The sequence below is a fragment of the Ovis canadensis genome, chromosome 1, assembly GCF_042477335.2.
Source record: "Ovis canadensis isolate MfBH-ARS-UI-01 breed Bighorn chromosome 1, ARS-UI_OviCan_v2, whole genome shotgun sequence".
Classification (NCBI taxonomy): Eukaryota; Metazoa; Chordata; class Mammalia; order Artiodactyla; family Bovidae; genus Ovis; species Ovis canadensis.
The window spans coordinates 214,904,563-214,930,063 of record NC_091245.1 but is presented as its reverse complement, the minus strand read 5'-3'; the positions used below and the strand labels follow the sequence as shown (position 1 = coordinate 214,930,063).

At 37.7% G+C, this 25,501-nt stretch overlaps 1 protein-coding gene across 4 annotated transcripts in view; it reads left to right on the top strand.

Moving 5' to 3' along the window:
- NAALADL2 (N-acetylated alpha-linked acidic dipeptidase like 2) overlaps positions 1-25,501 on the top strand; it is a 1,648,032-nt gene that overhangs the window by 1,137,462 nt on the left and 485,069 nt on the right. The window lies entirely within an intron of this gene.

Here is a 25,501-nt window from a genome sequence, read left to right as displayed (position 1 = left end):
TTTGAACTGCAACTAAGAAAAGCAGCTTTACAAATAAAGCATTTTGTACATTCATGAAAATTTGCTTAACATAGCTTCTCAGTTTCAGCTTCAGCAGGCTTGTTGCCTGCCAAGATTCAGTGGATAGCAGTCAGCTATCTGGGGTATGAAGTTTTTTAGTAGAAAGCATTAAAGCCTAATTCCTGCAATTGACTAAAAAATCCCTCTGTCTTTACGCATCATTGCTGGAGAGATGCTTCTTATACTGCAGTGCAGTTTGTCAGGCCTTGTTGGGACCACATAGGATAAAACTTAAGTTAAGCTACCTGTGGTGGGATGAAAGTCATGGGCTTCATCTTATTTCTGCCTCCAGCCTCAGCATTAGACTACTAAAGGAGAGACTTTCTGTATATATTGTTAAATTTGTATCTAGTTGGCTGTGAAATTCAACTTGAGGGGTCCATTTTTGTGTCTAGACCCAGAGGCTCAACTACCCATATTTTATCTAATTTGTTTTCTCCTGACAACAAAAGCATAAAAAATATGTTTTGAAAAAGCCTAAAAAATAATTTAAAAAAAAGACCCTGAATGCATTCTGAATTGCCCTTTCTTAGGGACAGGTTTTAAAAAATTTTTTAGAATGAGAACCTCTTAAACTGATTATTGATTGAACATAGTAGGAACTATAGAAAACAATGCTAAGACTATGTCCTCAAAATAGGAAAGAAGTTGTTCTTGAGAAGTTTCTTGTTTAGCTTTTTCTATGTTCTAGTCTTAGCCCCAAATTTTGATAATGAGCTCTATTTGCTAAAATATGTATTAACACTATACTAATAATTTTCTTGTAAGAAAAGCATCAGACATTGAAAAGATCAAACTTAAGTCCAGATTTAATTAACTGATTGATTGGTTTATTCAATAAACAGTCAGAGTCCCTCCTATCTTAATCTGTAGAAGGAGATCCTGATTGCCTCAAGTTATCAGCTTATCACATCAACCATGTAATGACAGCTGGTTCAAGGATGATGCAAATTTGGCCAAACAGAGACATGACTCAATCTCTGGACTTTGAGCAATGGCTAATTTTAATGGTAGAACTGAATAAGAAATCATATAGCTCTAGGATATTTTGGTCCTTTTGAGGACCTTAAAGGCATAATACATGATAATGGAACCAAGGTGAGGAAGCAGTAGATGAATAATATAAAGAGAGAGTGTGAGAAACAGACTAACTCTTGTCCACATCATTTGATACCTAAATAAAGCCTTGTCTGAAGCCATAGCTACTGAATTAACCATATATATATTGATACATTCCCTTTTTAATAGTCAACTTATTTGTTTAATTTTCAGTTACTTAGAAGCAAAAGTCGTGCAACTGGTACTGTAAAACTTACACTAAACTAAAGAATATTTGCATGCATGAAACAGACTCAGCAAAGTGTAGTGAAGAGGATGTTATTTATGTGGCAAGTCCTGCGAGAACTAAGAAGATTGTATAAGGGATAGAAAAACAAGCAGAAGAAAAATTTCTTGCCCAAATATAAACAGATTTTTTGTATTGAGTAAATAATTAGATATTGATGCCATTTAATTTCCCATGACCTTATTTTCTGTAGGTCTTACTCACTGATTATATATTGTCAGCCTTTGTCCTTGAGAGTCAATCAATAGCTGGGAATTTGAATTTTCATATATCAATCTGAGCTTGTCATTAAAAACCATGACTGCAGTGAAAAAGAATTAGATGAGAAAGTATAAAATCCATTAGTATAATACAGAGTGGAAGGCTTAATGAATCATGTTAGAAGAAATATTTTAATATGTTTAAATTACTTTTGATAAATTGAAAAAAACAACTTACTATGATGCATAAAACTTAGTGTCATTAGTGTGAAATTTTCACCTAAGTAAATTTGAATTATATACCTTCAGATCATATGTCTTCACACATACATAACTATATATAACTCCTATTTCTCTATTCACAATTTTGTATGTTCTTTGTTAGAAATATTTTTATCAGAAAAATTTAATCTCTTCTGATAATGTTTATAATTCTTACATACTTAAAATGAATTTTTAATATCTATATTTCTAATTTGTTAAAGAAAGTGTATATTATTATTATCATTTCTTGAACAGAGAAAAAGATGTACTGAAAATATTATCTATAAACTTTGGTGATTTTACAATTTTTTTGGCAAATAACACAAATTAGCTCTTGAGGAGATATCCACTAACAAAAAATGTTAGTAAAAATAAGTCTAGCACTGCTGTTTTTTACATTTAAGACTAATCATCCTGTTCAGTGTAGCCTCAGTGCTGCTGTATGTGAAAGATCCAGGAGTACGTTGTGCTATTCTGGTAAAAAAAAAAAAAAAAATCTTGAGCTGTGTGTGTGCGTGTGTATATATGTATGTGAAGTAGGCAATGGAGTAGTTTGGACGGGAATAGCTACCCACTCCAGTATTCTTGCTTGGAAAATGCCCTGGACAGAGGAGCCTGGTGGGCTATAGTTCATGGGGTCACAAAGAATCGGGCATGACCAAGAGACTAATACTTTCACTTTGGATGTGATATGGTGTGGCTTGGCTTTTGGAGACTTTGTAAAAGAGAATTCCCTAGTAGATCTGAAGTAAAAGAGAATTGAAAGCTTATTTTAGAGCAGAATGGGCTTTAATAATGTCTAGCCATCAATATGGAGGAAAATATCTAGGAGAACATGAGGAAAAATGCAATTTATTCAGACAACTCCTACAAAGCATTCATATAGGTACGATGGCCACTCTTTTAAAAATTCAGTGAGCTAGACTGCTGTAGGAAAGACTGATAGATCTTGTGACAGATGCAAGCTAGATGTTAGGAATCACTAAGCTATACTGGTGATACCCCAATTTTATGCCTCTTCAAGCTGCCAGTTGCACAGTGAACCTAGGAGTCTGAGCAGGAAGCTGACAACAGAGTAATCTATAGAACTAACGATCAGCCTTCATGAGCTGCCAGTCTGAAGTCCTCAGACAAAAGGAAGAAAAAGCTTCAGAAATCACTTTGAAGGTCTGTTCATCAAGGGTCTTAAACAGAGTGAATATAGGTGGGAAACCTATTGTCCAAAGTCCACAGAAAGTACAGTCAATTCTCTGTTTCCCAGGGAGTACAGGTTGGGTTTACAGAGGGTGACACAGATCTGTCATTTAGCAGAACTTCTCAAGTTTCCAGCTTTCCATCCTGACAGCTTTGATTTTAGGAAATGATTTAGCTTGGATCCAGTCTAGAGTTTTGTTTGGTTGTTTGCTGGGAAGACTTAAAGATAAGCTGAAATATACACTGTTAAGCAAAATTCCTTTAACAAGTATTTTCCAACTTTTGATGTTTCTCAGCAATTTTTATAGGTTCTTGCATTCTTATCACATGTCACTTAAGTATATGTCACTCCTTCCAAATTATGGAAGTTCCAACTAAACTCTGTAGTTTATATGTAAATCCATCAGAGCATAACCTACCTTTATATTTTAAAGATCATTTTTCATAATCCTTTTTTTCACAATGGGTGACCATTGTTATTTACTATTCTAGAAACTGCCAGAGATTCCTGAATGCCTTTCTGTGTCTATATCATGCCATTCCCTTCATGTGTCCACAGTTTCTCACCATTATCTTATTCAATATTATCCACATATGTCTTGCAAGTTATAAAGACACAATATCCTCTAAAACTCCATGTAAGTGCCACCTCCTCTATGGAGCGCCCTTTGGAATTTTACTCCAGTTGGAATTACCCTGACTGTCTCTGCTATGCTTTAGGAAATTATTAATGAATGCTATGTAGTATGGGGATATCATACTTTTCTGAGGAAGAGATAAGCAATGTGAATTTTTGTTAGAATGTATTGTTTCTAGTTTATTTCTATATGGTTTCAATTCTTTCAGGTTTCCTTTATAATCCAGGACATAATCAATGTCCCATGAGAATGTAAAAACAGTGTGTACTATATAAATGTCAGGTTTTAGACCAAATATCTAAGGTCATTCAAATATTTAGTATCTTATTTTGAGCACTACAATCTCCCACAATATCAATTTATTTATTTTATCATGTAGTTCTATAAATTTTTGATTTATATATTTTGTAGTCATTTCTTAGGTGTTTATAAATTCAAATATATCAAATATTCCAGGTTGGCTGAAATACTTATCAAATAAAGTTATCTTTATATCTAGAATGCAAGTCTTAAATTTGATTTGACCTGATACTAATTTAGCTACATTAGCTTTTTAACTTTTTTTCAGTCAGTGTCTTTATGCTATATCATTTTATACTTTCAAACTTTATGTGTCTTTTTTTTTAGTATGCCTAAAAAAAGCAAATAATTTGTTTTTTATATGCAATCCAATCTTTTAACTGAAGCATCTACTCTATTATATTTAATGTGATTACTAACATATTTATGCTTATATTTTTCACCTTGATTGGGGTTTCTACTTTGTACCACGTATTTTCCTTTTATTTTGTATCTCTTTTAGATTTTAGGTTTTTCCACTATATTTTTTCCTCTACTATTTTAGAAGTTATCAATATTTTTTGTATTCTTTTAGAGTCACCCTAGTATTATTGCTTCTTGGGTATCTCCTCTCCTGCTCTGCTCTATGGTAGGCCTCTTGGGAGGGAGTGGGGAGAACTGTCCTTTAGGGTTCCTACTTCATGGAGGAAGAGTCTCTTTTTTGGAACTACTTTCTTCTCTCCAGCTTGGACAAGCCCAGGGCATTTTCTTCTGACATTTGTAGCCCACAAAGCTATCAAAATTAAAAAGTTATCCAGGTTTAATAAATTTCCCTCAGCTTTATTACTTTACGTATCTGGGTTCCCATCACAACCTATATTTTCATCTAGTAATTCCTTACTTTCTTGCTAGAACTTAAATGCCATTAACAAGATTTGTTACATATTTTATTCAGCATTTTAAATTATGTCTAGTGGGAGAGCTGGTTGGAATATCCTAGCCCACCATATCGCAAGAAAAGGCACCCTTCTCTCATTTATTCCCTGACAACAGAAATGAATGACTCTGAATATACCCAAGTTGCTCAACATATAAATCAGGCTATCATCAGGAAATCAATGATGCACTAAACTGCAATCCAAGGAAATTTAATTCAAGGCCTATGGAGAATGAAGATGGGAACAGAAAAGGGATAACTAGTTATTATTCCTTCTAAACCTAAAGTGAAGAAGTGAAGAAAAAGCAAGAGAGTTCCAGAAAAACATCTACTTCTGGTTTACAGACTATGGCAAAGCCTTTGACTGTGTGGATCACAACAAACTGTGGAAAATTCTTCGAGATAGGAATACCAGACCATTTACCTGCCTCCTGAGAAATCTGTATGCAGGTCAAGAAGCAACAGTTAGAACTAGACATGGAGAAATGACTGGTTCCAAATTGGGAAAGGGGTATGTCAAGGCTATATACCCTGCTTATTTAAATTCTATGCAAAGTACATCATGAAAAACACTGGGCTGGATGAAACACAAGCTGGAATCAAGATTGCTGGGAGAAATATCAATAGCTTCAGATATGCAGATAATACCACCCTTATGGCAGAAAGCAAAGAGGAACTAAAGAGGTTCTTTATGAAAGTGAAAGAGGAGAGTGAAAAAGCTGGCCTAAAACTCAACATTCAAAAAGCAAAGATTATAGCATCTTGTACCATCACTGCACAGCAAATAGTTGGGGAAACAATGGAAACACTGGCAGACTTCATTTTCTTGGGATCCAAAATCACTGCAGATGATGACTGCAACCATGAAATTATAAGATGCTTGCTCCTTGAAAGAAAAACTATGACAAACCTAGACAGCATATTAAGAAGCAGAGACATTTCTTTGCTGACAAAGGTCCATGTAGTCAAAGCTATGTTTTTTCCAGTAGCAGTCATGTATGGATGTAAGAGTTGGACCATAATGAAAGCTGAGTGCCGAAGAATTGATGCTTTTGAACTGTGGTGTTGGAGAAGACTCTTGAGAATCCCTTCAACTGCAAGGAGATCAAACAAGTCCATCCAAAAGGAAATCAGTCCTGAATATTAATTGAAAGGACAGATGTTGAAGCTGAAGCTCCAATACTTTGGGCACCTGATGCAAAGAACTGACTCATTGGAAAAGACCCTGATGCTGGGAAAGATTGAAGGCAGGAGGAGAAGGAGATTACAGAGAATAAGATGGTTTGATGGCATCACCGACAGGATGGACATGAGTGTGAGCATGATCTGGGAGTTGGTGATGGACTTGGAAGCCTGGCATGCTGCAGTTCATGGGGTCACAAAGAGTCAGACATGACTGAGCGATTGAACTGAAATGAAACATGAAGTGGCAAAAAAAGAAAGTAGTTACAGGAACTGGCAAGTCTTTGAGCTTCAGGAGAGGCTGGTCTGTTGAAGCTGTGGATTTCATCTATGGAATACAGTCACTGCCAGCAAGTTACCAGTCAGAAAAGGTGATGGAAAATAATCTTTCTCTCATCTCACCTGCTGATCATTTTTTGATGTCTTCCATTTGCTAAACTCAACTTGGAGCCAAGTGTAAAGGAACCGGGTAGATGTACTCTATAGAGGTTAGCCTCCTGGGTCAGAGATCTGGTTAAACGATGAACACAGATCTGGAAGGACAAATAGAAAATGTGCAGTACAGAGTATAATAGATGACTAGCCTGCTGACTAATATGATGACTTGTGACATGTAGACTGTTCAGGATGAAAGATGTATAAAAATATGTTGGTTTTCACTCAGATACAAAGAAGGTAAAAGATATTTTGTCCTGGTATTTCAGTTCAGTCCAATTGCTCAGCTGTGCCCGACTCTTTGCAACCCCATGGACTGCAGCATGCCAGGCCTCCCTGTCCATCACCGACTCCCGGAGTTTACCCAAACTCATGTCCATAGAATCAGTGATGCCATCCTACTATCTCATCCTCTGTCGTCCCCTTCTCCTCCTCCCTTCAATCTTTCCTAGCATCAGGGTCTTTTTCAATGAGTCAGCTGTTCACATCAGGTGGCCAAAGTATTGGAGTTTCAGGTTCAACATCAGTTCTTCCAATGAACACTCAGGACTGATCTCCTTTAGGATGGACTGGTTGGATCTCCTTGCAGTTGAAGGGACTCTCAAGAGTCTTTTTCAATGCCACAGTTTCAAAACCGTCAATTCTTCAGTGCTCAGCTTTCTTTATAGTCCAACTCTCACATCCATACATGACTACTGGAAAAACCATAGCCTTGACTAGACAGACCTTTGTTGGCAAAGTAATGTCTCTGCTTTTTAATAGGCTGACAGAGGAGCCTGGTGGGCTGCCGTCTATGGGGTCGCACAGAGTCGGACACGACTGAAGCGACTTAGCAGCAGCAGCAGCAGCAGGTTGGTCATAACTTTCCTTTCAAGGAGTAAGTGTCTTTTAATTTCATGGCTGCAGTCACCATCTGCAGTCATTTTTGAGCCCCCAAAAGTAAACTCTGCCACTGTTTCCACTGTTTCCCCATCCATTTGCCATGAAGTGATGGGACCAGATGCCATGATCTTCATTTTCTGAATGTTGAGGTTTAAGCCAACTTTTTCACTCTCCTCTTTCACTCTCATCAAGAGGCTTTTTAGCTCCTCTTCACTTTCTGCCATAAGGGTGGTGTCATCTGCATATCTGAGGTTATTGATATTTCTCCCGGCAATCTTGTCTCCAGCTTGTGCTTCATCCTGCCCAGCGTTTCTCGTGATGTACTCTGCATGTAAGTTAAATAAGCAGGGTGACAATATACAGTGTTGACGTACTCCTTTCCCAATTTGGAACCAGTCTGTTGTTCCATGTCTAACTATTGTCTGTTGTTCCAATTCTAACTATTGCTTCCTGAACTGCATGCTGATTTCTCAAGAGGTTCCTGGTAATTTACATTCTTCAAAATATTTTCCAATTTAGATACTTTGCTAGTTAAAAGAATATTTAATTAACTTTAATTTTTTTCCAAATGCATACAAGCTCACAAGAGTACATACATACATGGATTTTTCTGTGTTTATGTGTTCGCTAAAGACATGGGTTAGCTACTATCACCTAAAAGTGTGTGGTAAAAGAGATCAAGCAAATAGTTTCTGTTTAATATCTGGTCTCACTTTTTCAGAACCAAATTTTTATATTACTAAAACATATTTTGGGAGTATTCATGCATATTTTTATCTTTTCAAAGATGATCTCTGTTATTATAGTATGGTTACTATTTACTAGTTAGAAAATAGATAAGCAAAAATATGCAAACATATTACATTCTGTATTAGTCATTTTAGGCTTCCATAATAAGATACCACAGACTGAATGTATTAGACAACAGACATTTATTTTCTCACAGTTCTAGAGCTGAGAAGTTCCAACTCAAAGTGCAAGAGAATTAGGATTCTGGTCAGAGTTCTCTCCCTGGCTTATAGAGGACTTCCTTCTCTCTGAGTCCTCACATGGCCTTTCCTCTGGGTACACACAGAAAGAGTAACAGATCTCTGATGTCTCTCCCTTTTCCTTTAAGACCACCAATCAAATCAGGTTAGGGTACCATTCTTAAGATCTCTGTTAACTTCAATTTTCTTTTTAAAGTTTTTATTTCCTTCCTTTCCAATACAGCCAGATTGGAGTTCTGAAGGCTTCAGCATATGAATTTTAAGGGACACAACTTAATCTAGAACACTTTCCTAATACCCAATAATTATAACTATCAATACCTTCTATAAATTCATCTAGATTTATATATAAATATGTCATATGACCAAATGAGATCATACCTTACACTATGGAATTTATTTTGAAAATTAAATATCTCTACTTTATCATGATAGTAAATTTAATCTTTCTTAAAATACAGACTATATTATGTTTTACTAATCACCCTAGTCTTTGTATAGTGGGTTTATCCAAACCAATATCCAGTCTAGACCTAAAAATCATATTTCTTCTAATGCAGTATGATCCTCCTTTTCTTCTTTTTACACTTACTTTGTGAGACCAAGTCACTTGTTCTGCATGAGTCTTATCATCTTCATTGTGGGATGCTTCTTTGTGATTTGTATTCAACTAATTCTTCTAATTCCTATAAACCTGAAATTAATTCTTAGGGCTTATAATAGAACACTCAGTGTGTTTTTAAAAAAATTAAGTACATTTTCTTGAGGCTGATATTTTTTTCAGTATCCAGGAGATAGATGGTAAGGCAAGTCCAATTGATTCATGTGAGGTGAGTCATGAGGGACAGAATTGGGTCCTAAGACTAGAATTACCCCTTTGCATAAGCCTGCACTTACTGAAGGATCTATTGAAATTCAATTTCTGAGAAAATTTCAATATGGCAGGAAGAACATGGTGTTTGGGGCAGGACCAATTATCAGTTTGTATATGTTAGTGTGGATTTTCTAGTTGCTTGGTGCCAATCCTTTCTGATTTGTCGCTGTATGCTATATCAATTGATAAACATTTAAAATAAGACTTTTAGTCTAAAACATATAATATCCAGTCACTTGTGTCAGTTCAAAAATACCCTTGACAACAGGAAAACCCCATGTAAAAAAATGGAACACCCACATGGGTCTGATATATATTATGATTGTATATAATCCAGAAGCATTTTATACTCAGACAGTCAGAGAAGCAGTTGGTATTTAGGAAGAATTTTAGAAGATTACAAAGTCTCAGTCATCAAAACTGTGATTCTACAGCAGATTCCATTTCTTGGGATACAAGAAAATTGAAAAAATAATTCAGAGCCCAATCCAAGAAATTTTAAATTCTGGTAGCCAAGAATGAGACAAATATCTGACTAAAATTAGGAACTCCAGGAAGAACTTTATCTTGGAAACAAATGGTTAATCATTGCAGCTGGAACTCAAGAGTTAGCAGCAATTGTTAGTGCTTAAATCTCTAAATGATGTTGGAATTTTTCCTAGATACTGGGTAAGCTTACAGTGCAGGTGGAGATAAAGCTTTATGACCTATTGGGGAAGATGACTGAGAATCAGTTCATAATAACAAAAATGCAAGACAGAATTATCACTGGAATATAATTTCTGAAGCAGATAATTTTTCCTGCAACATGATTAAATTAAGGACTGGAGAGAGGCAGCTGCTTTTATGTCTTTTAGCTCTGACATTCCTCACCCTATTTGAATACAAATGTTCTCTGAGTGGAACACATTTTTGTCATCTTGAAATCTTTTGAACTTCACATATCAAATGTAAAGCTGCCATCCAGCTTTGGAATATGAAAGACAGAAAACATTTAGTAAACGTGAGCTGAAAATGCTATCTTAAAGTAGTAATGCATACACACATATATATGCTCTGACTTTTCATGTAACAAACTGCATCTAAAGGTTCCCCAGGATTTTCTAATTTCAAAAGTATTTTTATTATTTTGAAATACATTCAAACTTACAGAAAAGTTGCAAGAATAGCACACAAAAAAGTTCTTCCTCACCTACCTACAGGTAGGCTGCTGCTGCTGCTAAGTTGCTTCAGCTGTGTCCAACTCTTAGCGACCCCATGGATTGGAGCCTACCAGGCTCCTCCATCCATGGGATTTTCCAGGCAAGAGTACTGGAGTGGTTTGCCATTTCCTTCTCCAACAGGTAGGCTGCAGAATGATAAACAATTGCATTTGAATTCTCTCATGATGACATTCTCTCCTGCACTAGCAGCAGTACCGCTGCAAACAGGAATTAAACTTTGATGCATTTCTACACGCACTCCAAGGCCCCATTCACTTTTTGCCAATTGTCCCAATAGTGTCCTAAATATCGAATAGATCTAAACTAGATTCATGTCTTGAAGTTACCAAGTCTCAAATTTCCTTCAGTCTGGAATAGTTTCTCCTTTTTCTTTTTCTGATTATTTTATCTCTTTTGAAGCTTAAGTGCCAGTTATCTTCAGAGTGTTCCCCAGTCTAGGTTTATCTGATATTTCTTGTGAATAAGTTCAGGCTCTGAATCATTGGCAGTAATGGTATGGAAGCGAGACTGTGTTTTTCTCATAGCTCATATTAATTTGTTCCATAACTGATAAAGCTACCTTTAATCACTTGATTAAGGTGGTGCCCACTAGATCTCATCAACATTATTCTTTATTCTTTTTTTTTAAAGTAATCAATAAGCATTTGAAATCACACAAATATCTTACCCCCATTTCTACCTTCATCTACTAGTTTCAATGTTCATTGATGTTTCCTGCCCAACCAGTCATTGCCAAGATGCTAAGGGTTACCTTCTAAGTCCACATTCCTTCCACTCTTATCAGTTGGCATTCTCCTTTAAAGAAGAGCTTTCTTGGTAATTCCCTGACAGTCCAAGGGTTAAGAGCCCAACACCCCAACTGATATAGGCAGGACTTCCTAATCCAAATATTTTTTAGTTTTCTTTTTATGTTTAATATTACATTTTATTTAATTCAAGGTACCCAAAATATTATCTCTCTATTGCCATCAGTATGCATACTTAGTAAAGAAATAAATTTTTCTTTATTTCTTTCTAAGACTTCAAAATCCAGAGTGTATTTTGCATTTATAACACAATTCAATTAAAACTACATAATTTTTTTCCAAAGATAGATTTTATGCTTTTAATGGATTGTATTTTATGGATAAATGGATTGTATTTTATGGATAAAGATCTTTCTGAACTAAGCCACTGGTCATTAGGGCAAACAATTTTAGCTTTTAAACATTTTCATTTAAATCTTACATTCAGAAAACAACACAAATTATAAGTACATAGCCCAGTTACTTTTCACAGTTGAACCCACTCATGTAACTCATGTATCTAAGTCACCTGTGGGGTCTTCAGTATTTTTTCGTCCATGTTTTCTTTGCTTATCATTATATGATCTTGCCTTTTCCATGTTTCCTAAGTTTTTTTTCATGGAAAATAATTTTATTTTAATATAGGAGTGTGTACATGTAAATCCCAAACATCCGATCTATCTCTCCCTCCACAATCCCCCTGGTAACCATTAGCTCATTTTCTGCCTGAGTCTATTTCTGTTTTGTAAATAAGTTCACTCTATTATTATTATTATTATTATTAGATTCCACATATAAGCAATAGCATATATGTCTATCTCTGTCTGGCTTACTTCACTTAGTACGATACTCTTTAGGTCTATCTAGCTACACATGGCATTATTTCATTTTTTTTAATGGCTGAATATCTGTTGTAAATATATACCACATCATCTTATCTTCATAAGTTAATGGACATCTAGGTTGCTTCCATGACTTGGATGTTGTACATAGCTCTATAATGAACATTAGGGTGCATAGTATCCTTTTGAATCATGTATTTCTCCAGATACATGCCCAGGAAAGTGATTGCAAGATCATGTGGTGGTGTATTTTTAATTATTTTATTTTACTTTATAATACTTTATTGGTTTTCCATACATCAACATGAATCCACCATGGGTGTACATGAGTTCCCAATTCTGAACCCCACTCCCACTTCCCTCCCTATACCATCTCTCTGGGTCATCCCAGTGCACCAGCCCCAAGCATCCTGTATCCTGAATCAAACCTAGACTGGCGATTTGTTTCTTACATGATATTATGCATGTTTCAATGCCATTCTCCCAAATCATCCAACCCTCTCCCTCTCCCACAGAGTCCAAAAGTCTGTTCTACACATCTGTGTCTCTTTTGCTGTCTTGCATACCGGGTTGTCATTACCATCTTTCTAAATTCCATATATATGCGTTAATATAATGTATTGGTGTTTTTCTTTCTGGCTTACTGCACTCTGTATAATAGGCTTCAGTTTCATGCACCCCATTAGAACTGATTCAAATATATTCTTTTTAATGGCTAAGTAATACTCCATCGTGTGTATGTACCACTGCTTTCTTATCCATTCATCTGCTGATGGACATCTAGGTTGCTTCCATTTCCTATAAACAGTGCTGCAATGAACATTGGGGTACACGTGTCTCTTTCAATTCTGGTTTCCTCGGTGTGTATGCCCAGCAGCGGGATTGCTGGGTCATAAGGCAGTTCTATTTCCAGTTTTTTAAGGAATCTCCACACTGTTCTCCATAGTGGCTGTACTAGTTTGCATTCCCACCAACAGTGTAAGAGGGTTCCCTTTTCTCCACACCCTCTCCAGTATTTATTGCTTGTAGACTTTTGGATTGCAGCCATTCTGACTGGTGTGAAATGGTTCCTCATTCTGGTCTTGATTTGCATTTCTCTGATAGTAAGTGATGTTGAGCATCTTTTCATGTGTTTGTTAGCCATCTGTATGTCTTCTTTGGAGAAATGTCTATTTAGTTCTTTGGCCCATTTTTTGTTTAGGTCATTTATTTTTCTGGAACTGAGCTGCAGGAGTTGCTTGTCTGTTTTTGAGATTAGTTGTTTGTCAGTTGCTTCATTTACTATTATTTTTTCCTGTTCCGAAGGCTGTATTTTCACCTTGCTTATAGTTTCCTTTGTTGTACAGAAGCTTTTAATTTTAATTAGATCCCATTTGTTTATTTTTGCTTTTATTTCCAGTATTCTGGGAGGTGGGTCATAGAGGATCCTGCTGTGATTTATGTCAGAGAGTGTTTTGCCTATGTACTCTTCTAGGAGTTTTATAGTTTCTGGTCTTACATTTAGATCTTTAATCCATTTTGAGTTTGTTTTTGTGTATGGTGTTAGAAAGTGTTCTAGTTTCATTCTTTTACAAGTGGTTTTCCCAGCACCACTTGTTAAAGAGATTGTCTTTAATCCATTGTATATTCTTGCCTCCTTTGTCGAAGATAAGTTGTCCATAGGTGTGTGGATTTATCTCTGGGCCTTCTATTTTGTTCCATTAATCTATATTTCTGTCTTTGTGCCAGTACCATATTGTCTTGATGACTATGGCTTTGTAGCAGAGCCTGAAGTCAGGCAGGTTGATTCCTCCAGTTCCATTCTTCTTTCTCAAGATTGCTCTGGCTATTCGAGGTTTTTGTATTTCCATACAAATTGTGAAATTATTTGTTTTAGCTCTGTGAAAAATACCGCTGGTAGCTTGATAGGGATTGCATTGAATCTGTAGATTGCTTTGGGTAGTATAGTATACTCATTTTCACTATATTGATTCTTCTGATCCATGAACATGGTATATTTCTCCGTCTATTAGTGTCCTGTTTGATTTCTTTCACCAGTGTTTTATAGTTTTCTATATATAGGTCTTTAGTTTCTTTAGGTAGATATATTCCTAAGTGTTTTATTTTTTTCATTGTAATGGCGAATGGAATTGTTTCCTTAATTTCTTTTTCTACTTTCTCATTATTAGTGTATAGGAATGCAAGGGATTTCTGTGTGTTGATTTTATATCCTGCAACTTTAGTATATTCATTGATTAGCTCTAGTAATTTTCTGATGGAGTCTTTAAGGTTTTCTATGTAGAAGATCATGTCATCTGCAAACAGTGAGTTTTACTTCTTCTTTTCCAATTTGGATTCCTTTATTTCTTTTTCTGCTCTGATTGCTGTGGCCAAAACTTCCAGAACTATGTTGAATAGTAGCAGTGAAAGTGGGCACCCTTGTCTTGTTCCTGACTTTAGGGGAAATGCTTTCAATTTTTCACCATTGAGGATAATGTTTGCTGTGGGTTTGTCATATATAGCCTTTATTATGTTGAGGTATGTTCCTTCTATTTCTGCTTTCTGGAGAGTTTTTATCATAAATGGATGTTGAATTTTGTCAAAGGCCTTCTCTGCATCTATTGAGATAATCATATGGCTTTTATTTTTCAGTTTGTTAATGTGGTGAATTACATTGATTGATTTGCAGATATTGAAGAATCCTTGCATCCCTGGGATAAAGCCCACTTGGTCATGGTGTATGATCTTTTTAATGTGTTGTTGGATTCTGATGGCTAGAATTTTGTTAAGGATTTTTGCATCTATGTTCATCAGTGATATTATCCTGTAGTTTTCTTTTTTTTTGTGGCATCTTTGTCAGGTTTTGGTATTAGGGTGATGATGGCCTCATAGAATGAGTTTGGAAGTTTACCTTCCTCTGCAGTTTTCTGGAAGAGTTTGAGTAGGATAGGTGTTAGCTCTTCTTTAAATTTTTGGTAGAATTCAGCTGTGAAGCTCTCTGGACCTGGGCTTTTGTTTGCTGGAAGATTTCTGATTATAGTTTCAATTTCTGTGCTTGTGATGGGTCTGTTAAAGTTTTCTATTTCTTCCTGGTTCATTTTTGGAAAGTTGTACTTTTCTAAGAATTTATCCATTTCTTCCATGTTGTCCATTTTATTGGCATATAACTGCGGATAGTAGTCTCTTATGATCCTTTGTATTTCTGTGTTGTCTGTTGTGATCTGTCCATTTTAATTTCTAATTTTATTGATTTGATTTTTCTCCCTTTGTTTCCTGATGAGTCTGGCTAATGGTTTGTCAATTTTATTTATCCTTTCAAAGAACCAGCTTTTGGCTTTGTTGATTTTTGCTATGGTCTCTTTTGTTTCTTTTGCATTTATTTCTGCCCTAATTTTTAAGATTTCTTTCCTTCTACTAACTCTGGGGTTCTCCATTTTTTCCTTTTCTTTAGGTGTAGAGTTAGGTTATTTATTTAACTTTTTTCTTGCTTTTCCCTTAGCACTGCTTTTATAGTGATCCACAGGTTTTGGGTTGTTGTGTTTTCATTTTCATTCGTTTCTATGCATATTTTGATTTCTCTTTTGATTTCTTCTGTGATTTGTTGGTTATTCAGAAGCATGTTGTTCAGCCTCCATATGTTGGAATTTTTAATAGTTTTTCTCCTGTAATTGAGATCTAATCTTAATGCATTATGGTCAGAAAGATGCTTGGAATTATTTCAATTTTTTTGAATTTATCAAGGCTAATTTTATGGCCCAGGATGTGATCTATCCTGGAGAAGGTTCCATGAGCACTTGAGAAAAAGGTGAAATTCATTGTTTTGGGGTGAAATGTCCTATAGATATCAATTAGGTCTAACTGGTCTATCGTATCATTTAAAATTTGTGTTTCCTTGTTAATTTTCTGTTTAGTTGATCTATCCATAGGTGTGAGTGGGGTATTAAAGTCTCCCGCTATTATTGTGTTATTGTTAATTTCCCTTTTCATACTTGTTAGCATTTGTCTTACATATTGCAGTGCTCCTATGTTGGGTGCATATATATTTATAATTGTTATATCTTCTTCTTGGATTGATCCTTTGATCATTATGTAGTATCCTTCTTTGTCTCTTTTCACAGCCTTTGTTTTAAAGTCTATTTCATCTGATATGAGGTTTGATACTCCTGCTTTCTTTTGGTCTCCATTTGTTTGGAATATCTTTTCCAGCCCTTCACTTTCAGTCTGTATGTGTCCCTTGTTTTGAGGTGAGTATCTTGTAGACACCATATATAGAGGTCTTGTTTTTGTATCCATTCAGCCAGTCTTTGTCTTTTGGTTGGGGCATTCAACCCATTTACATTTAAGGTAATTATTGATAAGTATGATCCCATTGCCATTTACTTTATTGTTTTGGGTTCTGGTTTACACACCCTTTTTGTGTTTCCTGTCTAGAGGATATCCTTTAGAATTTGTTGGAGAGCTGGTTTGGTGGTGCTGAATTCTCTCAGCTTTTGCTTGTCTGTAAAGCTTTTGATTTCTCCTTCATATTTGAATGTGATTCTTCCTGGGTACAGTAATCTGGGCTGTAGGTTATTTTCTTTCATCACTTTAAGTATGTCTTGCCTTTCCCTTCTGGCCTGAGAGTTTCTATTGAAAGATCAGCTATTATCCTTATGGGAATCCCCTTGTGTGTTATTTGTTGTTTTTCCCTTGCTGCTTTTGATATTTGTTCTTTGTGTTTGATCTTTGTTAATTTGATTAATATGTGTCTTGGGGTGTTTTGCCTTGGGTTTATTCTATTTGGGACTCTCTGTGTTTCTTGGACTTGGGTGATTATTTCCTCCCCCATTTTAGGGAAGTTTTCAACTCTTATCTCCTCAAGGATTTTCTCATGGTCTTTCTTTTTGTCTTCTTCTTCTGGGACTCCTATAATTAGAATGTTGGAGTGTTTCATATTGTCCTGGAGGTCTCTGAGATTGTCTTCATTTCTTTTAATTAGTTTTTCTTTTTTCATCTCTGATTCATTTATTTCTACCATTCTATCTTCTATTTCACTAATCCTATCTTCAGTTTTCATTCCAATTCCAAAGAAAGGCAATGCCAAAGAATGCTCAAACTACCGCACAATTGCACTCATCTCACATGCTAGTAAAGTAATGCTCAAAATTCTCCAAGCCAGACTTCAGCAATATGTGAACCGTGAATTCCCTGACGTTTAAGCTGGTTTTCAAAAAGGCAGAGGAACCAGAGATCAAATTGCCAACATCCGCTGGATCATGAGAGTTCCAGAAAAACATCTATTTCTGCTTTATTGACTATGCCAAAGCCTTTGACTGTGTGGATCACAATAAACTGTGGAAAATTCTGAAAGAGATGGGACTACAGACCACCTGACCTGCCTCTTGAGAAAACTATATGCAGGTCAGGAAGCAACAGTTCGAACTGGACATGGAACAATAGACTGGTTCCAAATAGGAAAAGGAGTATGTCAAGGCTGGATATTGTCATCCCGCTTATTTAACTTCTATGCAGAGTACATCATGAGAAACGCTTGACTGGAAGAAACACAAGCTGGAATCAAGATTGCCGGGAGAAATCTCAATCACCTAAGATATGCAGATGACACCACCCTTATGGCAGAAAGTTAAGAGGAGCTAAAAAGCCTCTTGATGAAAGTGAAAGAGGAGAGGGAAAAGTTGGCTTAAAGCTCAACATTCAGAAAACGAAGATCATGGCATCCAGTCACATCACTTCATGGGAAATAGATGGGGAAACAGTGGAAATGGTGCCAGACTTTATTTTTGGGGGCTCCAGAATCACTGCAGGTGGTGACTGCAGCGATGAAATTAAAAGACTCTTACTCCTTGAAAGAAAAGTTATGACCAACCTAGATAGCATATTCAAAAGCAAAGACATTACTTTGCCGACTAAGGTCCGTCTAGTCAAGGCTATGATTTTTCCAGTGGTCATGTATGGATGTGAGAGTCGGACTGTGAAGAAGGCTGAGTGCCGAATAATTGATGCTTTTGAACTGTGATGTTGGAGAAGACTCTTGAGGGTCCCTTAGACTGCAAGGAGATCCAACCAGTCCATTCTGAAGGAGGTCAACCCTGGGATTTCTTTGGAAGGAATGATGCTAAAGCTGAAGCTCCAGTACTTTGGCCACCTCATGCGAAGAGTTGACTCATTGGAAAAGACTCTGATGCTGGGAGGGATATGGGGCAGGAGGAGAAGTGGAAGACAGAGGATGAGATGGCTGGATGGTATCACGGACTCGATGGATATGAGTCTGGGTAAACTCCGGGAGATGGTGATGAACAGGGAGGCCTGGCGTGCTGTGGTTCATGGGGTCGCAAAGAGTCGGACACGTTTGAGTGACTTAAATGAACTGAATTGAACTGAACTGATCTTCTGCCTCTGTTATTCTACTATTTGTTGCCTCCAGAGTGTTTCTGAACTCATTTATTGCATTATTCATTATATATTGACTCTTTTTTATTTCTTCTAGGTCCTTGTTAAACCTTTCTTGCATCTTCTCAATCCTTGTCTCCAGGCTATTTATCTGTGATTCCATTTTGATTTCAAGATTTTGGATCATTTTCACTATCATTATTCTGAATTCTTTATCAGGTAGATTCCCTATCTCTTTCTCTTTTGTTTGGTTTGGTGGGCATTTATCCTGTTCCTTTATCTGCTGGGTATTCCTCTGCCTCTTCATCTTGTTTATATTGTTGCATTTGGGATGGCCTTTCTGTATTCTGGCAGTTAGTGTTCTCTTTATTACGGAGTTTCCTCACTGTGGGTGGGGTTGTATTAGTGGCTTATCAAGGTTTCCTGGTTAGGGAAGCTTGTGTCAGTGTTCTGATGGATGGAGCTTGATTTCTTCTCTCTGGAGTGGATTGAAGTGTCCAGTAATGAGTTATGAGATGTCATTGGTTTTGAAGTAACTTTGGGCTGCTTGTAAATTGAAGCTCAGGTCTGTGTTCCTGTGTTGCTGGAGAGTTTGCGTGGTATGTCTTGCTCTGGAACTTGTTGGCCCTTGGGTGGTGCTTGGTTTCAGTGTAGGTATGGAGGCGTTTGGACTTAAATTGAAGAAAGTAGGGAAAACCGCTAGACCATTCAGGTATGACCTAAATCAAATCCCTTATGATTATAAAGTGGAAGTGAGAAATATATTTAAGGGTCTAGATCTGATAGATAGAGTGCCTGATGAACTATGGAATGAGGTTCGTGATACTGTACAGGAGACAGGGATCAAGACCATCCCCATGGAAAAGAAATGCCAAAAAGCAACATGGCTGTCTGGGGAGGCCTTACAAATAGCTGTGTAAAGAAGAGAGGTGAAAAGCAAAGGAGAAAAGGAAAGAAATAAGCATCTGAATGCAGAGTTCCAAAGAATAGCAAGAAGAGATAAGAAAGCCTTCTTCAGTGATCAATGCAAAGAAATAGAGGAAAACAACAGAATGGGAAAGACTAGAGATCTCTTCAAGAAAATTTGAGATACCAAGGGAATATTTCCTGCAAAGATGGGCTCGATAAAGAATAGAAATGGTCTGGACCTAACAGAAGCAGAAGATATTAAGAAGAGGTGGCAAGAATACACGGAAGAAGTGTACAAAAAAGATCTTCATGACCCAGATAATCATGATGATGTGATCAGTAATCTCGAGCTAGATATCTTGGAATGTGAAGTCAAGTGGGCCTTGGAAAGCATCACTATGAACAAAGCTAGTGGAGGTGATGGAATTCCAGTTGAGCTGTTTCAAATCCTGAAAGATGATGCTGTGAAAGTGCTGCACTCAATATGCCAGCAAGTTTGGAAAACTCAGCAGTGGTCACAGGACTGGAAAAGGTAAGTTTTCATTCCAATTCCAAAGAAAGGCAATGCCAAAGAATGCTCAAACTACCGCACAATTGCACTCATCTCACATGCTAGTAAAGTAATGCTCAAAATTCTCCAAGCCAGACTTCAGCAATACATGTACCATGAACTCCCTGATGTTCAAGCTGGTTTTAGAAAAGGCAGAGGAACCAGAGATCAAATTGCCAACATCTGCTGGATCATAGAAAAAGCAAGAGAGTTCCAGAAAAACATCTATTTCTGCTTTATTGACTATGCCAAAGCCTTTGACTGTGTGGATCACAATAAACTGTGGAAAATTCTGAAAGAGATGGGAATACCAGACCACCTAACCTGCCTCTTGAGAAATCTGTATGCAGGTCAGGAAGCAACAGTTCGAACTGGACATGGAACAACAGACTGGTTCCAAATAGGAAAAGGAATACGTCAAGGCTGGATATTGTCACCCCGCTTATTTAACTTATATGTAGTGTACATCATGAGAAACGCTTGACTGGAAGAAACACAAGCTAGAATCAAGATTGCCGGGAGAAATCTCAGTCACCTAAGATATGCAGATGACACCACCTTTATGGCCAAAAGTGAAGAGGAGCTAAAAAGCCTCTTGAGGAAAGTGAAAGAGGAGAGGGAAAAGTTGGCCTAAAGCTCAACATTCAGAAAAGGAAGATTATGGCATCTGGTCCCATCACTTCATGGGAAATAGATGGGGAAACAGTAGAGACAGTGTCAGACTTTATTCTTTTGGGCTCCAAAATCACTGCAGATGGTGACTGCAACCATGAAATTAAAAGATGCTTACTCCTTGGAAGGAAAGTTATGACCAACCCAGATAGTATATTCAAAAGCAGAGACATGACTTTGCCGACTAAGCTCTGTCTAGTCAAGGCTATGATTTTTCCAGTGGTCATGTAGGATGTGAGAGTTGGACTGTGAAGAAGGCTGAGCGCCAAAGAATTGATGCTTTTGAACTGTGGTGCTGGGGAAGACTCTTGAGGGTCCCTTGGACTGCAAGGAGATCCAACCAGTCCATTCTGAAGGAGGTCAATCCTGGGATTTCTTTGGAAGGAATGATGCTAAAGCTGAAACTCCAGTACTTTGGCCACCTCATGCGAAGAGTTGACTCATTGGAAAAGACTCTGATGCTGGGAGGGATATGGGGCAGGAGGAGGAGGGGACGACAGAGGATGAGATGGCTGGATGGCATCATGGACTCTTGGACGTGAGTCTGAGTGAAGTCCGGGAGATGGTGGTGGACAGGGAGGCCTGGCATGCTGCGATTCATGGGGTTGCAAAGAGTCAGACGGGACTGAGCGACTGAACTGAACTGAACTGATAGAGGCGTTTGATGAGCTCATATTGATTAATGTTCCCTGGAGTCAGGAGTTCTCTGATGTTCTCAGGATTTGGACTTAAGCCTCCTGCTTCTGGTTTTCAGTCTTATTTTTACAGTAGTGTAAAGACTTCTCCTTCTATACTGCACTGTTGATAAAACATCTAGGTTAAAGATGAAAAGTTTCTCCACATTGAGGGACACCCAGAGAGGTTCACAGAGTTACATGGAGAAGAGAAAGGGAGGGGTGAGTTAGAGGTGACCTGAATGAGATGAGGTAGAATCAAAAGAGGAAAGAGCAAGCTAGCCAGTAATCACTTCCTTATGTGCGCTCCAGTCTGGACTGCTCAGAGATGTTCACGGATTTATCCAGAGAAGAGGAGAGGGAGGAAGGAGACAGAGGTAGCCAGCAGGATAAAAGAGGGGAATGAAAAGGAGAGAGACAGATCTAGCCAGTAATCAGTTCCCTAAGTGTTCGCTACCGTCTGGAACACACAGAGATTCATAGAGTTGGGTAGAGAAGAGAAGGGGGAGGGAGGAGATGGAGGTGACCTGGTGGAGAAAAAGGAGAATCCAAATGAGGAGAATGCAGTTAAGCCAGTAATCTCACTCTCAAGTTAAAATGGGTACTGAAGGTTGGGTTTTTGAAGGTACAAAATTGATAACAAATACCAAAAAGCAAAGATTAAAAATCTAGAGTAGAGGTTGGATTTTCAAAAATATAATATTAAAGAAAAGAAGAAGAAGGAGGGGGAAAAAAAAAAACAAAGTCACAAGAATTATTAAAATATATATATATATATGAAGTTTGCTTTAAACATAGGGTCTTTTTTTTGAAAAGTAATAGTAGGTTATAAAAATGAAAATTAAAGGAGAAATAGAGGACTTAAAAATTTTAAAATGTTAAAAAAAAGAAAAACAAAAAAAGAATGATCATAATAGTGAAGATATATCTAGGACTTTCTCTGGTGGTGTTGTGGGCAGTGTGGGGTCAGTTCATTTTCGGATAGTTCCTTGGTCCAGCTTATATTTCTCAAGATCTATAGGCCTCTTCCTATGTAGTCGGTACTAATGACAGGGTTTTAATCTATTGCACCTGTCACTTCCAAGGCGGTTCCCCCTGTTTTAGCTTCTATTTGCTGGTCTCTTCAGGGTCTGATTTCTGCCCTGACACAAGAGGGGCAGTGGTGGACAATTTTTTTTAGGCTCACTTTTTCAGTCGTGCTGTGGGGAGGGAGGGATGCTTCAAACAAATAACACTGGTGTACGCTCACAGTGTCTCAGCCACAACACTGGGCCTGCCCCCACCCCCCGCCCTGCCACTCATGGAGCACACAGCTCAGGCTGTAGGTTGCTCCACCAGGAACCATCTGAGGCTGGCCCTGGGCTGCATGTACCTCGCAGGTCTAAGCCATTCAGGTAGTCCTCAGAGGTGCAGACTCGATTGGGCCTGCGTTTTGTGTCCTTCCCAAGTCCGAGTAGCTCAGGTGTTTGGCGAGCGTGGTCCTTGCGACTTATCACCTCTCCTGTCTCTACTGCCCAGTTTTCTGGGTGTGCAACTGGCACACCTTCTCAGGTGGATGATGACTGTCCAGAACCCCAAGAAGTCTTAGTTAGCAAAGAAGCCTGTTTGCAGTTTGGTAGTTAATGTCTCTCTAGGGCTGCGATTGCCCCCTTCTGGCCCTTCCGGCTCTGGCTGCCTGTCACCAGAGGGGGATGGTCTGCAGCCGGCTGATTCTGTTCCACCCTTTGTTCTGTGCATGGTCCTGGCATTGTCTTATGTTAGAGCTTTTCGCCTCGTAGCTATCCCAAAGTCTGGTTTGCTAGCCCAAGTTAGTTCGCTCTGGGTACACTCGGGGCATTCGGGCCTGATCCTTAAAAAGCAATGGAGCCCGCGCCACCCTGTCTAGCGCCCACTTGCTAGTGGCAGATGAAGGTGTCTGCACTGCTTCTCCACTGGGGGAGTTACCGTTGGGCTCCTAATCTGTGGGTTTTAATTATTTATTTATTTCCTCCCTGTTATGTTGCCCTCTGTGCTTCCAAGGCTCGCCACAGACTCGGCAGTGAGAGTATTTCCTGATGTTTGGAAACTTCCCTCTTTTTAAGACTCCCTTCCCGAGTTGGAGCTCCCTCCCTACCTCTTTTGTCTTTTTTTTTTTTTTTTTGTCTTTTATATTTTTTCCTACCTGTTTTTGAAGACAATGATCTGCTTTTCTGGGTGCCTGATGTCCTCTGCTGAAATTCAGAAGTTGTTTTGTGGAATTTACTCAGCGTTGAAATGTTCTTTTGATGAATTTGTGGGGGAGAAAGTGGTCTCCCTGTCCTATTCCTCTGCCATCTTAGGACCACCCCCCTATTTTTAGTTTTTTAAAGGCTCTTCCGCACCAATTTCTCCATTGGTTGTACCAAGTGTAGGAAGTTTCCCTTCTCTCCATACCCCCTTCATTGCTCGCAGATTTTTTGATGATAGCTTTTCTGACTGGTGTGACGTGATATTTCATTGTAGTTTCAATTTGCATTTTAAAATAATTAGTGATGTTGAACATTTTTTCATGTGCTTCTTGGCCATCTGTATGTCTTCTTTGGAGAGATGTCTCTTCCTAACCCAGTTTATGCTTCATTTATTAATGTCTCTTTCTAAACATGTCCATAAATGCACAGTTTGCCTAAATTAAGTCATCATGTATATCTCTTTGTATTTTGTTCTCTTCATTTATAGTGTATCCATGTTTCTACATAGTATTTTACATTTTAATGCTCTCACATTTTATTGCAATTTTTCTAAGTCATTTCCCTGTTGAGGAAATCTATGTTGTTGTCTGTAATTGCTATTAAAATTATGCTGCAAAGAGTTCAATTATCCTTGTAGGATAAATTCCAAAGCACAAGATTGCCAATGTTATTGCTATGAAGAGTCGTATTGCTTTAGCAATGGGTATTTAAATTAGCAATGCCAACAGCAATAGATGTGCTATGAACATAAAAGTTTATCTAAGATTTTACTGATATTTATCATTAAAATGGAGAGTGTGATCATAGTACTGATTTTAGTGAAGGCAAACAGGCTATGTGAACATTTGCTTTCAGACATGGGTATGGACTATTATGAAACAATATTATTAGGATCAACATCATATGTGGGGTTGTACCTAAATAATGAAAGGCAGTGTTTTGCTATGTTGCATGCCATTATTTGGACCTGATATTGGGCCTGTGACTCATAAGGAAGTCCTTCTCTCAGCTGGAAAGAACCAATGTAATCTTAGCATCTTTGTAAAAGAAATTGTCTTTACTTTCTCAGACCTCTATGTTACTTTTAAATAAAAGTTACACTTCAGGATGTAGAAGAGGGCAGGTAAAATAATTTGAAATCTGTCCATGCAAATGTCTAGGAGCTCTGTATGAAATATAAGAAAAAAATGTTTTTGAAAGCATCTATCAAAAAAAAAAAGTAAAATGTCCAGAAGGAAACACAAAGACAGAGTGAAAAATCAGGGAAATAAATAGAAAAATTGACCATATAATTTCCAGGTGTTGGGAAAGGTTATGGGTCCCAGTGAATTAGGTAAATTAGAGTGGGAACATAGCACTCACATGGGGACAAAGGACATGGTTATGGAACTATAGGGAGCGATGAGTTGTAACTGCTGCTGCTGCTAAGTCGCTTCAGTCATGTCCAACTCTGTGCAACCCCATAGACGGCAGCCCACCAGGCTCCCCCATTCCTGGGATTCTCCAGGCAAGAACACTGGAGTAGGTTGCCATTTCCTTCTCCAGTGCATGAGAGTGAAAAGTGAAAGTGAAGTTGCTCAGTCATGTCCGACTCTTCATGACTCCCTGGACTGCAGCCTACCAGGCTCCTCTATCCATGGGATTTTCCAGGCAAGAGTACTGAAGAGTTGTAACTAACATCTATATAAAACCAGGACCATGGAGTTGAAGTAGAAAAACTGGGAAGGAATCCTCCTACTGATGAAGAAAAGCTTTCTTCTGCTTGAGCTCTGGATAAAGAATAAAAATAAAAATTTAAATGACTTTAGAAATTTAAAATCCTGGCTTAGAATTTTTACTAACATTGTAATATAGAAACATCAAGCCAAAAAATTAACATAAAATTGTATCCAAGCCAGAGATCCCCCTGGGATGCCTGGTCAAAACAAAGGCAATCCTTGGAAAATAAGTATTGGAGATATACTAAGCAAAAGAAATATGGAATAATTAAA